Raw genomic sequence first — 13,195 nt, 5'->3', positions numbered from 1 at the left:
AGAATGGTTCAAAAACAAACATATCCAGGTGTTAGAATGGCCAAGTCAAAGTCCAGACCCTGAATCCAATCGAGAATCTGTGGAAAGAACTGAAAACTGCTGTTCACAAATGCTCTCATCAACCTCATTACTGGTGAAGGAAGATAGGAATTACAAAACTCCTCAGACACACCCCTTATTACTGGTGAAAAGATAGAATTACATACAGGACTCCTCAGACACACCCCATTACTGGTGAAGGGAGGAATTACATACAAAGATTAACACACCCCTTATTAGGGTGACTGAAATTACATAGGACTTTCAGACACACCCAAAGTTTTTCAGTTTTATGAAATTTGTTAAAAAAGTTGTTTGAAATATCCAGACTCTCAAAAAGCTGTTTTCACACACTTTCACATTGTGTCCCACTTAGTGATGATTCTTAGGAGAAAATAGGAGACAGTTTAGGAGTATCTTAATGATAGGAGTGATAGCCTGAAATGATAGGAGTCAAAGGAGACAGCAGTGATAGGAGTCATAGGAGACAGCAGTGATAGGAGTCATAGGAAGGCACTGATAGGAGTGATAGGAGAACCAGTTCGGAAAGATAGGTATAGGAGCAAGCCCATGTAATGATTTGTAGGAGAGCAGTGAAACCTTAAAACAGCAGTGATTAACAGGAAGCCAGTGTAGGGAGACTAGCAGTGATATGAGTCAAAGGAGACAGCAGTGATAGACAGTGATAGAGAAGTGCAGTGATAGGAGTCATAGGAAATGATCAACATGTAAGGTAGTAAGTTGATTGGAGACACACAGACTGATACAAAGCTGTCATAGGAGACAGCAGTGATAGGAGTCATAGGAGACAGCAGTGATAGGAGTGATAGGAGACAGCAGTGATAGGAGTCATAGGAGACAGCAGTGATATTAGGAGTGATAGGAGACAGCAGTGATAGGAGTGATAGGAGACAGCAGTGATAGGAGTGATAGGAGTCATAGGAGAGAGCAGTGATAGGAGTCATAGGAGACAGCAGTGATAGGAGTCATAGGAGACAGCAGTGATAGGATAGGAAAGAGCAGTGATAGGAGATAGGAGACAGCAGTGATAGGAGTGATAGGAGACAGCAGTGATAGGAGTCATAGGAGACAGCAGTGATAGGAGTCATAGGAGACAGCAGTGATAGGATAGGAGACAGCAGTGATAGGAGTGATAGGAGACAGCAGTGATAGGCGTGATAGGAGACAGCAGACGAATACATTCCGTAGCCACTAGCTAGCAGTCAGCTATCCTTTGCTAGCGGTCATCAGCTACCTTTATCCCCGACATCTCTTGCCAGTCTGTACAGTGCGACTCAAACCAGAGCAAGTCGGACTTATTCTTCTCCATATCTCCGGATTCCTACCACAAGCTCGGAACCTATTATTTAATTTAATTTTTTAAACATTTTTAATATGTTAATTTGTTTTTCCCACCTGGAATTATAGCAGCTAACGACCACTGAACGCACAGCCGCTAATCTGCGGCATGCTAGCTATATAAAGCACAGGCTTAAGAGACCCTCTGGACATATTTCTTCGGCAAACTAGACATATTTTGCCAATTGGCCTGGTTTACCACACGGAGCCCTGCTGATCCGTCCGCTGATGGAACTGCACCAGACTTCCCTCCGTCGCGTCATCCCTCTAAGGCTGTTCTGTTAGCCTGCTAGCCCCGTGCCGCTAGCTGCCTGAAGCACTGGACTTGTATGATCACCCGGCTACGCATGCCTTTCCATAACGTCACCATGCCGTGTCGATTGCTGTTCTGGGTTGTAACTATTATTTTATTTCACTGTAGAGCCTCTAGCACTGCTCAACACGCCTCGGCTAACAATTTAGTTCCACCTCCCACACACACAGTGACATCACCTGGTTTAAATGCTATTTCTCGAGACAATATCTCTTTCATTATCACTATATGCACAGGTTTACCCCCACTGTATTCACATCCTACTATATCATTGTCTGTACATTATGCCTTGAATATATTCTACCGTGCTCATGTAACAGTATAATTTTAGACCGTCCCCTCGCCCATACCTGGGCGCGAACCAGGGACCCTCTGCACACATCAACAACAGTCACCCACGAAGCATCGTTACCCACGATGCTTCGTGTGTCTCAGAGCAAGTGACGTCACCGATTGAAATGCTATTTAGCACCACACTAAGCTTGCCGTCACACACAGAAATCTGCTCCTTTTACTCTCTGTTCTGAACGTACTAGGCGTCCAGTTCTGTTAGCCTTTAGCCGTACCGTTATCCTACTCCTCCTCTGTTCCTCCGGTGATGTAGAGGTTAATCCTGCAGTGTCTACCTCCACTCCCATCCCCCAGGATTCTGTTGACATCTGTTGACTTCTTCTTCTTCGTAAAAGCCTTGGTTTCATGCATGTTAACATTAGAAGCCTCCTCCCTAAGTTTGTTTTATTCACTGCCCGAGCACACTCCACCAGTCCGGATGTCCTAGCCGTGTCTGAATCCTGGCTTAGGAAGACCACTAAAAACCCACCAAAAACCTTGAAATTTACATTCCTAACTATAACATTTTCTGACAATATAGAACTGCCAAAGGGGGCAGTGTTGCAATTTACTGCAACGATAACCTGCAGAGTTCTGTCTTACTATCCAGGTCTGTACCCAAAGCATTTCTCTACGGCTGGCCATGCTTTCCACCCTTCTACCGCTACCCCGGTCAACTGCCCGGCACCCTCCACAGCAACCCGCCCAAGCCCCCACCATTTCTCCTTCACCCATATCCAGATAGCTGATGTTCTGAAAGAGCTTCAAAATCTGGACCCCTACAAATCAGCCGGGCTAGACAATCTGGACCCTCTCTTTCTAAAATGATCTTCCAAAATTGTTGCAACCCCTATTTACTAGCCTGTTCAACCTCTCTTTCGTAGCCAAGTTAACAAACATATTACTGACCATTTTGAATCACATCGTACCTTCTCCGCTATGCATTCTGGTTTCCGAGCTGGTCATGGGTGCACCTCAGCCATGCTCAAGGTCCTTAACGATATCATAACCGCCATCGATAAGAGACATTACTGTGCAGCTGTATTCATCGACCTGGCCAAGGCTTTCGACTCTGTCAATCACCACATTCTGATTGGAAGACTCAACAGCCTTGGTTTCTCAAATGATTGCCTCGCCTGATTTACCAACTACTTCTCTGATAGAGCTCAGTGTGTCAAATCGGAGGGCCTGTTGTCCGGGCCTCTGGCAGCCTCTATGGGGGTGCACAGGGTTCAATTCTCGGGCCGACTCTCTTCTCTGTATACATTAATGATGTCGCTCTTGCTGCTGGTGATTCTCTGATTCACCTCTACGCAGACGACACCATTCTGTATACTTCTGGCCCTTCTTTGGACACTGTGTTAACTAACCTCCAGACGAGCTTCAATGCCATACAACTCTCCTTCCATGGCCTCCAACTGCTCTTAAAAGCAAATAAAACTAAATGCATGATCTTCAACCGATCATTGCCCGCACCCGCCCGCCCATCCAGCATCACTACTCTGGACAGCTCTGACTTTGAATACGTGGATAACTACAAATACCTAGGTGTCTGGCTAGACATAACTCTCCTTCCAGACTCACGTTAAGCATCTCCAATAAAAAAATGAAATCTAGAAACAGCTTCCTATTTCGCAACAAAGCTTCCTTCATTCATGCTGCCAAACATACCCTCGTAAAACTGACCATCCTACCGATCCTCGACTTCGGCGATGTCATCTATAAAATAGCCTCCAACACTCTAGTCAGCAAACTGGATGTAGTCTATCACAGTGCCATCTGTTTTGCCACCATAGCCCCATACACTACTGACCACTGCGATCTATACGCTCTCGTTGGCTGGCCCTCGCTTCATACTCGTCGCCAAACCCACTGGCTACAGGTTATCTACAAGTCTCTGCTAGGTAAAGCCCTGGCACTGACGGAAACATGGATCACCACAGATAACACTGCTACTCCTACTGCTCTCTCTTCGTCCGCCCACGTGTTCTCGCACACCCCGAGAGCTTCTGGTCAGCGGGGTGGTGGCACCGGGATCCTCATCTCTCCCAAGTGGTCATTCTCTCTCTCTCCCCTTACCCATCTATCTATCGCCTCCTTTGAATTCCATGCTGTCACAGTTACCAGCCCTTTCAAGCTTAACATCCTTATCATTTATCGCCCTCCAGGTTCCCTCGGAGAGTTCATCAATGAGCTTGATGCCTTGATAAGCTCCTTTCCTGAGGACGGCTCACCTCTCACAGTCCTGGGCGACTTTAACCTCCCCACATCTACCTTTGACTCATTCCTCTCTGCCTCCTTCTTTCCACTCCTCTCCTCTTTTGACCTCACCCTCTCACCTTCCCCCTACTCACAAGGCAGGCAATACGCTCGACCTCATCTTTACTAGATGCTGTTCTTCCACTAACCTCATTGCAACTCCCCTCCAAGTCTCCGACCACTACCTCGTATCCTTTTCCCTCTCGCTCTCATCCAACACTTCCCACACTGCCCCTACTCGGATGGTATCGCGCCGTCCCAACCTTCGCTCTCTCTCCCCCGCTACTCTCTCCTCTTCCATCCTATCATCTCTTCCCTCTGCTCATACCTTCTCCAACCTTTCTCCTGATTCTGCCTCCTCAACCCTCCTCTCTTCCCTTTCTGCATCCTTTGACTCTCTATGTCCCCTATCCTCCAGGCCGGCTCGGTCCTCCCTCCCGCTCCGTGGCTCGATGACTCATTGCGAGCTCACAGAACAGAGCTCCGGGCAGCCGAGCGGAAATGGAGGAAAACTCACCTCCCTGCGGACCTGGCATCCTTTCACTCCCTCCTCTCTACATTTTCCTCCTCTGTCTCTGCTGCTAAAGCCACTTTCTACCACTCTAAATTCCAAGCATCTGCCTCTAACCCTAGGAAGCTCTTTGCCACCTTCTCCTCCCTCCTGAATCCTCCTCCCCCTCCCCCCCCTCCTCCCTCTCTGCAGATGACTTCGTCAACCATTTTGAAAAGAAGGTCGACGACATCCGATCCTCGTTTGCTAAGTCAAACGACACCGCTGGTTCTGCTCACACTGCCCTACCCTGTGCTCTGACCTCTTTCTCCCCTCTCTCTCCAGATGAAATCTCGCTTCTTGTGACGGCCGGCCGCCCAACAACCTGCCCGCTTGACCCTATCCCCTCCTCTCTTCTCCAGACCATTTCCGGAGACCTTCTCCCTTACCTCACCTCGCTCATCAACTCATCCCTGACCGCTGGCTACGTCCCTTCCGTCTTCAAGAGAGCGAGAGTTGCACCCCTTCTGAAAAAACCTACACTCGATCCCTCCGATGTCAACAACTACAGACCAGTATCCCTTCTTTCTTTTCTCTCCAAAACTCTTGAACGTGCCGTCCTTGGCCAGCTCTCCCGCTATCTCTCTCAGAATGACCTTCTTGATCCAAATCAGTCAGGTTTCAAGACTAGTCATTCAACTGAGACTGCTCTTCTCTGTATCACGGAGGCGCTCCGCACTGCTAAAGCTAACTCTCTCTCCTCTGCTCTCATCCTTCTAGACCTATCGGCTGCCTTCGATACTGTGAACCATCAGATCCTCCTCTCCACCCTCTCCGAGTTGGGCATCTCCGGCGCGGCACACGCTTGGATTGCGTCCTACCTGACAGGTCGCTCCTACCAGGTGGCGTGGCGAGAATCTGTCTCCTCGCCACGCGCTCTCACCACTGGTGTCCCACAGGGCTCTGTTCTAGGCCCTCTCCTATTCTCGCTATACACCAAGTCACTTGGCTCTGTCATAACCTCACATGGTCTCTCCTATCATTGCTATGCAGACGACACACAATTAATCTTCTCCTTTCCCCCTTCTGATGACCAGGTGGCGAATCGCATCTCTGCATGTCTGGCAGACATATCAGTGTGGATGACGGATCACCACCTCAAGCTGAACCTCGGCAAGACGGAGCTGCTCTTCCTCCCGGGGAAGGACTGCCCGTTCCATGATCTCGCCATCACGGTTGACAACTCCATTGTGTCCTCCTCCCAGAGCGCTAAGAACCTTGGCGTGATCCTGGACAACACCCTGTCGTTCTCAACCAACATCATGGCGGTGGCCCGTTCCTGTAGGTTCATGCTCTACAACATCCGCAGAGTACGACCCTGCCTCACACAGGAAGCGGCGCAGGTCCTAATCCAGGCACTTGTCATCTCCCGTCTGGATTACTGCAACTCGCTGTTGGCTGGGCTCCCTGCCTGTGCCATTAAACCCCTACAACTCATCCAGAACGCCGCAGCCCGTCTGGTGTTCAACCTTCCCAAGTTCTCTCACGTCACCCCGCTCCTCCGCTCTCTCCACTGGCTTCCAGTTGAAGCTCGCATCCGCTACAAGACCATGGTGCTTGCCTACGGAGCTGTGAGGGGAACGGCACCGCAGTACCTCCAGGCTCTGATCAGGCCCTACACCCAAGCAAGGGCACTGCGTTCATCCACCTCTGGCCTGCTCGCCTCCCTACCATTGAGGAAGTACAGTTCCCGCTCAGCCCAGTCAAAACTGTTCGCTGCTCTGGCCCCCCAATGGTGGAACAAACTCCCTCACGACGCCAGGACAACGGAGTCAATCACCACCTTCCGGAGACACCTGAAACCCCACCTCTTCAAGGAATACCTAGGATAGGATAAGTAATCCTTCTCACCACCCCCCCCCTTAATGATTTAGATGCACTATTGTAAAGTGGCTGTTCCACTGGATGTCAGAAGGTGAATTCACCAATTTGTAAGTCGCTCTGGATAAGAGCGTCTGCTAAATGACTTAAATGTAATGTAAATGTAATCTCAGCTCGCTGGTCACCATAGCAGCCCTCACTCATAGCCCGCGCTCCAGCAGGTAAATCTCACTGGTCACCCCCAAAGCCAATTCCTCCTTTGGTCGACTTTCCTTCCAGTTCTCTGTTGACACTGACTGGAACGAACTGCAAAAATCACTGAAGCTGGGGACTCAGATCTCCCTCACTAGCTTTAAGAACCAGCTGTCAGAGCAGCTCACAGATCACTGCACCTGTTCATAGCACATCTGTATACAGCCCATCTATCTACCTCATCCCCATACTGTATATATTTATTTTTCTCCTTTTTCACCACAGTATCTCTACTTGCACATCCATCTTCTGCCGATCTACCATTCCAGTGTTTAATTACTATATTGTAATTACTTCGCCACCATGGCCTATTTATTGCCTTAACTCCCTTATTTGACCTAATTTCCACTCACTGTATATAGACTTAAAAAAAAATTATACTGTATTATTGACTGTATGTTTTGTTCATTCCATGTGTAACTCTGTGTTGTTGTACGTGTCGAACTGCTATGCTTTATCTTGGCCAGGTCGCAGTTGTAAATGAGAACTTGTTCTCAACTTGCCAACATGGTTAAATAAAGGTGAAATAAAAAGTGATACCATACTGTCCTTTGATAAACAGAATGTTGGTAGAATGTTATGTTACATGGTAGATACAGTATGTTACATAGTAGATACAGTATGTTACATGGTAGATACAGTATGTTACAATACAGTATGTTACATGGTAGATACAGTATGTTACATGGTAGAGAGAGAGAGAGAGAGAGAGAGAGAGAGAGAGAGAGAGAGAGAGAATCTTAGACATTTAGACTCTCCTTCCCCAGAAGAGGAAATTGGAAGTGACATTACATATAGACCATAAGCCCTCTCTGAGAAAGATAGAGACATCTCTGAATAACTATTATCTCTGGTGTCCATGTCACACAGGAGACAGTAAATATAGACCATAGGCCCTCTCTGAGAAGGATAGAGACATCTCTGAATAACTATTATCTCTGGTGTTCATGTCACACAGGAGACAGTAAATATAGACCATAGGCCCTCTCTGAGAAAGATAGAGACATCTCTGAATAACTATTGTCTCTGGTGTCCATGTCACACAGGAGACAGTAAATATAGATCTCAGGCCCTCTCTGAGAAAGATAGAGACATCAGTTATTATTTGTGAGTTCACCGTCTTGCATTGAGCTACTGTTCACCCTGCTGCTGTTTTCAACATCACATCAGAGTCTCAGATTAAACCACTGCTTAAAATATAACAGGAAGTGGACCGACTGAGTTTCAAATGGTGTGAATGATACTGAAAGCCCTCTGAGACAGATGCAGACATACAGTCTAACACATATCTCTGAATAACTCTTCTCACTGAGACAGCAGAGAAAACATTAGACTTCTCTGCTGTTTAGGTCCTGCAGCTATCACGTTGCAGCAGAATGAAGAGTTAGAATAGACTTCTCTGCTGTTTAGGTCCTGCAGCTATCACGTTGCAGCAGAATGAAGAGTTAGACTAGACTTCTCTGCTGTTTATGTCCTGCAGCTATCAGGTTGTAGTAGTGTGAAGAGTTAGACTAGACTTCTCTGCTGTTTAGGTCCTGCAGCTATCACCTTGCAGCAGTATGAAGTGCGCATGCTCATTTTTTTGCAATACACCCTCTTACATCTACAGTTCATAACAGACAGACAGGCAGGAGACAGACAGAGAGGGGGAGAAAGAGGGAGATACAGACAGACAGAGAGGGGGAGAGAGAGGGAGACACAGACAGACAGAGAGGGGGAGAGAGAGGGAGATACAAACAGAGAGGGGGAGAGAGAGGGAGATACAGACAGACAGAGAGGGTGAGAGAGAGGGATATACAGACAGACAGAGAGGGGGAGAGAGAGGGAGATACAGACAGACAGAGAGGGGGAGAGAGAGGGAGACACAGACAAACAAACAGACATACAGGCAGAGACAGACAGAGAGATGGAGAGAGAGAGAAAATATGTGTGAAAACCTTAGACACATAGACCCCCCTCCGTCCCGGAAAGAGGAAACGAGGGGTGTGAGTAAATGTCTCTGATGAACTATTATCTCTGTTGTCCATGTCACACAGGAGACAGCATAGTAGATACAACTCTACCCAGGAGACAGCATAGTAGATACAACTCTACCCAGGAGACAGCATAGTAGATACAACTCTACCCAGGAGACAGCATAGTAGATACAACTCTACCCAGGAGACAGCATAGTAGATACAACTCTACCCAGGAGACAGCATAGTAGATACAACTCTACCCAGGAGACAGCATAGTAGATACAACTCTACCCAGCAGACAGCATAGTAGATACAACTCTACCCAGGAGACAGCATAGTAGATACACAACTCTACCCCGGAGACAGCATAGTAGATACAACTCTACCCCGGAGACAGCATAGTAGATACAACTCTACCCAGGAGACAGCATAGTAGATACAACTCTACCCAGGACACAGCATAGTAGATACAACTCTACCCAGGAGACAGCATAGTAGATACAACTCTACCCAGGAGACAGCATAGTAGATACAACTCTACCCAGGAGACAGCATAGTAGATACAACTCTACCCAGCATAGTAGATACAACTCTACCCAGGAGACAGCATAGTAGATACAACTCTACCCAGGAGACAGCATAGTAGATACAACTCTACCCAGGAGACAGCATAGTAGATACAACTCTACCCAGCAGACAGCATAGTAGATACAACTCTACCCAGGAGACAGCATAGTAGATACAACTCTACCCAGGAGACAGCATAGTAGATACAACTCTACCCAGGAGACAGCATAGTAGATACAACTCTACCCAGGAGACAGCATAGTAGATACAACTCTACCCAGCATAGTAGATACAACTCTACCCAGGAGACAGCATAGTAGATACAACTCTACCCAGCAGACAGCATAGTAGATACAACTCTACCCAGGAGACAGCATAGTAGATACAACTCTACCCAGGAGACAGCATAGTAGATACAACTCTACCCAGGAGGCAGCATAGTAGATACACAACTCTACCCAGGAGACAGCATAGTAGATACAACTCTACCCAGGAGACAGCATAGTAGATACAACTCTACCCAGGAGACAGCATAGTAGATACAACTCTACCCAGGAGACAGCATAGTAGATACACAACTCTACCCCGGAGACAGCATAGTAGATACACAACTCTACCCAGGAGACAGCATAGTAGATACAACTCTACCCAGGAGACAGCATAGTAGATACAACTCTACCCAGGAGACAGCATAGTAGATACACAACTCTACCCCGGAGACAGCATAGTAGATACACAACTCTACCCAGGAGGCAGCATAGTAGATACAACTCTACCCAGGAGACAGCATAGTAGATATACAACTCTACCCAGGACACAGCATAGTAGATACAACTCTACCCAGGAGGCAGCATAGTAGATACAACTCTACCCAGGAGACAGCATAGTAGATACAACTCTACCCAGGAGACAGCATAGTAGATACAACTCTACCCAGGAGACAGCATAGTAGATACAACTCTACCCCGGAGACAGCATAGTAGATACAACTCTACCCACTAGACAGCATAGTAGATACAACTCTACCCAGGAGACAGCATAGTAGATACAACTCTACCCAGGAGACAGCATAGTAGATACAACTCTACCCAGGAGACAGCATAGTAGATACAACTCTACCCAGGAGACAGCATAGTAGATACAACTCTACCCAGGAGACAGCATAGTAGATACAACTCTACCCAGGAGACAGCATAGTAGATACACAACTCTACCCAGGAGACAGCATAGTAGATACACAACTCTACCCAGGAGACAGCATAGTAGATACAACTCTACCCAGGAGACAGCATAGTAGATACAACTCTACCCAGGAGGCAGCATAGTAGATACACAACTCTACCCAGGAGACAGCATAGTAGATACAACTCTACCCAGGAGACAGCATAGTAGATACACAACTCTACCCAGGAGACAGCATAGTAGATACACAACTCTACCCAGGAGACAGCATAGTAGATACAACTCTACCCAGGAGACAGCATAGTAGATACAACTCTACCCAGGAGACAGCATAGTAGATACAACTCTACCCAGCAGACAGCATAGTAGATACAACTCTACCCAGGAGACAGCATAGTAGATACAAGAGTGCAAGACGTAATGCAGCATTTCAGCATTTCAATTTTTTTATCTTCACTGTAGTAAACTAAACTAATATAAACTAAATATACAAACTAATCTACACTGTGGGAAACAAACATGGTTTTCAGAAAATAAGTCTTTCGTCACATGGAGGTGGTTCGAGTCGTACTATTGGTTAGACAGTTTCCCCTTTAATGAGGTTGACTGTTAAAACTGTCTCTGACATTAGACTGAGTCACACAGAGACTCCAGCTGTGCAGCAAACAGACAGGAACCTACAACTGAGATAACAGCAGACTTTACAACAGTAGAAGTTACAGCAGTGGAAGATACAACAGTAGAAGATACAACAGTAGAAGATACAACAGTAGAAGATACAACAGTAGAAGTTACAGGAGTAGAAGTTACAGGAGTAGAAGATACAACAGTAGAATTAACGATTTGAAGACAAAGAACCTAAACAAATAAAGACCATGGATATTGATGATCATATATACGGAAACGAAAGACCCATCATGCCCTGCAAGGAGGATGGAGTTGGTGATCAACATTCAGGTAACAGTTTATCCTGGTATAGTGCTCAACACACACACACACACACACACACACACACACACACACACACACACACACACACACACACACACACACACACACACACACACACACACACACACACGACATATGCCCACACGACATATGCCCACACACACATAAATACAGAAATTTCTCATTTACTTAAACTATTCACACCCTTGAGTCAATACATGCTAGAATCACCTTTGGCAGCGATTACAACTGTGTGTCTCTGGGTAAGTCTCTAAGATCTTTGTACACCTGGACTGTACAATATTTGTCCATTATTCTTTACTACATTTTTCAAAACTCTGTCAAATTGATTGTTGATCATTGCTAGACAACCATTTTCAAGTGTTACCATAGATTTCCAAGCAAGTATTTGTCAAAACTGTAACTCTGCAAACTCCAGTGTATATTTGGCCTTGTGCTGTAGGTTATTGTCCTGCTGAAAGGTGAATATCTGTCCCGGTGTCCCGGTGTAAAGCAAACTGAAGCAGGTTTTCCTCTAGGATTTTGCTTAGCTCCATTCTGTGTCTTAATTTATCCTGAAAAACACCCCAGACTTATCAAATCAAACTTTATTAGTCACATGCGCTGAACACAACAAGTGTAGACTTTACAGTGAAATGCTTGTTTCCAAGCCCTTAAACCTGTTGAGGCTCGGGACAATACTGCCCCCTTTGGATGAATTGTGTGCCCAAAGTAAACTAAATAAAAAAACTGTCAAAAATTGCTAATATATGCATATAATAATTATTATTGAATAGAAAACACTCTAAAGCTTCTAAACCCGTTCAAATTATGCATGTATGTAAAGCAGAACTCACAGGGCAGCCATTCTCCCAAACTCTCTCTCTCTACTAAGAAAGTTGCTCCAACGCCCCCACCAGTTGCTTCATCGCCCCCACCCTTCCCAACCAGCTACGGATCTGGGAACAGTTTCTATTTCTTCAGCGCGCTCCCGTCTTTCAATGAGACGTGGAACGGAGAAAATAGCACGGGCTTTGACTGCTTGGCGGGCAAAATACTGAGGTGTCACGAGTTTTCAGGTGCACGCTCTGTGAAAAGGGTCTTTTCTTTCCAGCTTGCTTGAGGAGAGTTCGTTATGTTTGATTTAATCGCCAATTGTTTTGTACGTTAAAAACATCCTAAAGCTTGATTCTGCACTTAGTTTGACCAGTTTAGTCGACATAATATGTCAATTTGAAGTTTTGATGCGCAATTTTCGTGATCAGAAGTCCTTTTTGAGGTAATTCACCTGAAGATGTTAGCGTTTGCTAATACAAAGACACACCAACAGCAACCAAACGTTATATTAGGTAAGTATAACTCCTTCCACGACATTCTGGTCGAAGACCATCAAAGGTAAGAGAATATTTATGTTATAAAATTGTATTTTTGTCGAATCCAACATAGTAGAGAAATAATGCTAATGACTGAGCGCCGTCTCAGATTATTGAATAGTGAACGAATTCTGTAACGTTAAAAATAAATGTAACACAGCGTTTGCATTAAGAAGAAGTGTATCTTTCTAAATATATGTAGAACATTTATATTTAGTCAAAGTTTATGATGTTTATTGCT

The sequence above is a fragment of the Oncorhynchus masou genome, chromosome 20 (genome assembly GCF_036934945.1).
Source record: "Oncorhynchus masou masou isolate Uvic2021 chromosome 20, UVic_Omas_1.1, whole genome shotgun sequence".
Classification (NCBI taxonomy): Eukaryota; Metazoa; Chordata; class Actinopteri; order Salmoniformes; family Salmonidae; genus Oncorhynchus; species Oncorhynchus masou.
Note: the sequence above shows the minus strand (reverse complement) of the source record.